The sequence below is a fragment of the Meleagris gallopavo genome, chromosome 8, assembly GCF_000146605.3.
Source record: "Meleagris gallopavo isolate NT-WF06-2002-E0010 breed Aviagen turkey brand Nicholas breeding stock chromosome 8, Turkey_5.1, whole genome shotgun sequence".
Lineage (NCBI taxonomy): Eukaryota > Metazoa > Chordata > Aves > Galliformes > Phasianidae > Meleagris > Meleagris gallopavo.
Window position 1 is genome coordinate 11,942,694 of NC_015018.2, and position 2,668 is coordinate 11,945,361.

The window sequence follows — 2,668 nt, forward strand, 5'->3', positions numbered from 1 at the left end:
CTGTCCCCCACCCGCCCTTGCTCCCAGCCCCCTGGAGGCATGGCACAGAACTGGGGCTGAGCTGGGGGCAGAGGGTAGGGCAGGAGGTGGCACCATCCCTGGACACTGCCCACAGCTGGGGCTGCGCAAGCCCGCACGTTCCAGCTCACGAGGTCGCTGGAGCTGAGATTTAGGAGGCACTGCAAGTGACCTAAAATAACTTCTCCTTACATAATGCTGTTATGATTTTAATGTGCGAGATGTCAGGGTTTCACAGTGCCAAAAGCCAGAGCTATGCATTCAGTTGGAAAGCCAGGAGGCTCCCATGTCGAATGCTATCATGCTCCAGCTGGACTGCAATCTCCAACTTTTTAAAACAGTGATGTAAATTTGGGGAGAAATCTCATACTTGAGAGGAGGACAGGAAAAGATGCACACGTTGTTCTTATGATCAATTTTTTGAATAGCAACCGAGCGTGGCTTTCAGTGTCCCATACCAGATCAGGTCTTTCAGGAGGAAGAGCAAATGAACCTCTGGACATGAGGAAGCCCAACACACTTGCAGTGAGCCAACCATGCAAGTGCAACAGACGCACTGTGCTCACACAGCCTCAGCTGGGCCACCCACGCCTGCAGACAGGACTTAGTGTGGCTGGCAGCCACGATGCTGACTGAACGCAGGCAGCAGCCAGAGGGCACCGGGACCTTCTAGCTCCCCAACGCACCCAAAAAGCCACAGATACCAGGGTCCTGGGAGCATCTGTAGCATGACAGTTCACAAGCCTGGAGTGTTTTTTAGAAGTACTCCCATCTTTAAAAAGAAAAAACAGAAAAGCTTAATCAAATGTAATGTGTATCAACCTGTGCTGAGAAGAGGAGGGAAGAAAAGTTTCATTGAAAAGGCTGGAGGGAGAGACGGGGCGCTGCAAGGGAGGCCAACATAAGCTGCACACCAGCTGTAAACAAGTTAACTTCTGTGATCCCACTGCCGGGAAAAGGGCCACAAGAGCGCTGAACAAACACAGACTTACAAGCAGGACACCAAGAGATCGGGCAGGCTGCCTGACAACCACATCATTCTTTTCTCCCCTGAAAACCTGTAGGATAATAAGCCCTACTCTCTTCCTATACGGAGAAATATATAAACAAACCACTCTTTTGAAAATGCAATGTCAACAAAGTATTTAAAAAATGTTGTTTAAATCTTTTATCCCACTTTTTTTTTTCTCTCTCTCTCTTTTTTTTTTATGGGGAATGAGGGAGGAAAGTGGCCTTGGAGAGAAGGAAAAAAAGGATGAAAAACAAAATGGAACTGCTGTTGTATCAATGTTAGAACATTAAAGTGTAAAAGTGACATCACTGGTTGTCAAACCATTCCAGCTGAGCAGTGGGACAGACAAGCTGCCTGAGCTCCTTGGCAGGCAATGTGCCAACGTGCCAGGGTGGGGGTCCTGCAGCCCAAGACACCAGCACTTCCTCGCTGCCATTCATCCCCTCCACCTTGCTTTTACTCTGTCACACCTCTAAAATAACCAAAGGCAGGTGGTAACCTTTGAGCTGTAAGACACGTGGTTATCAAATGGGTGTTGGACAACACTCCAAACCATCCCAAGAGAATGGCATGGGGAAGGATGTGAGCTGCATCAGTACACAGAAGAGAAGTTGTAAGAACCCTCATAAACTTGAAGTGATTTTCAACCTTCGATAAAGCAGAAACCATGCTCAAACCAGGGAAATCCCACTCTTTCAGCACTACTGTGAGCCAGGCACTCGGCAGGGAAGCCCTGTCTCAGTCCTTCTGACTCCCAGCTGCCCCACTGTCCCCAACTCTCAATGCTCACGTTCACAGAATGAGTCTGTGCTCCATCAGTTCATCTCCATTTAGAACAGGCCTTCAGAAACAAGAGAGAACAACTTCCAAATTTCCGATGGAGATCCAAGAGGTGTGTATTTCAGGACAGCCAAAAAGGCTCCGCTGTTCTTAGAGGGAATCAGGAACATGGCCAAGAAACAGTCAGATATTCATCAAGGGAACTGTTTCTGCTACTACATGGCCAACTGAAGCCCCTAATATTCTGTCACGTATCTGTGTCACCACAGCCCCTATAAATAAACTGCTCTGATTAGTTAGGAGACTACCTGGAAATCTCCAAGGGACTGATGTGAAATTTGTCAACATATTTCTGTTCTTCTCGCTCCTTAAACGCTTGTCTCCATCCAATTAGCAAAGATGTAAAATGGCACTGCCCATGTACAAAGAGCTGCAACACAGCTGAGGCAGACCCTACCCACATTCATGCATTGGGCAGACCAAGAAGTTGATGTTCTCCAGTCATTGTCATCCTGCCCACCAACACACAGCTCTAGAGAGGTTGCAAGTAACAGCTCTAGCACTGAAAACAGAGAGATTTGAAGACAACCGAATAAAGACTGCAAGAAACTCCCATGCTTGCTTTGCATGACACTGTCAGGCACACGAAGCCTGTGACTTTCATTCTCATGCTAGCTCTATCAGCGCTCCAGGATTACATATGGGTTAGAGTTATTTCCATTTCCAAAGCCAGATGCACAGCAATGCTGCTCTTCTATTGCTTACTGAGTTCCAGGCAGCACAGTGTGCCTTCTCACAGCCAGCCAGCTCCACAGCAGCTGGAGATCTGGGGAAGATGTGAGCAGGATGGCCATGCCA